This window comes from Myotis brandtii, unplaced genomic scaffold, assembly GCF_000412655.1.
Source record: "Myotis brandtii unplaced genomic scaffold, ASM41265v1 scaffold698, whole genome shotgun sequence".
In the NCBI taxonomy this organism is placed as follows: Eukaryota; Metazoa; Chordata; class Mammalia; order Chiroptera; family Vespertilionidae; genus Myotis; species Myotis brandtii.
Genome location: NW_005370731.1, coordinates 209,833 through 210,270, shown reverse-complemented (window position 1 = coordinate 210,270; position 438 = coordinate 209,833).

Sequence of the window (438 nt, the reverse complement as noted above, 5' to 3'; positions counted from 1 at the left end):
TAGGTTTATTCCGCCTCTTCCTCTGCGACTGCACGGAACAGCCGCGTTTCTGAGCTGGAGGGGACTGGGATCGGCTGGTGCGAGCCCCTCGTTCAACCACAAGGAAACCGGGGCCTGGTGACTTGGCCAAGGTCATGCCGCAGGGCAGGGCAGAAGCCCAGCCAGAGCCAGACGGCTTCCTGCCTCCTGCCTTCCCATCATGCACCCGACGGCCTGTGGGCTTCTGCATGACGTGGGACCTGTACCCAAACCTTCGGTTTCCAGGCCTGCCCTGTAGGATGCACCTCAATAAGCAGCCTTCCCATTTGCCTTTGCCTGGCCTGTGGGCTTCTGCATGACGTGGGACCTGTACCCAAACCTTCGGTTTCCAGGCCTGCCCTGTACGATACACCTCAATAAGCAGCCCTACGGTTTGCCTTTGCCTGTCCAAAGCCCATT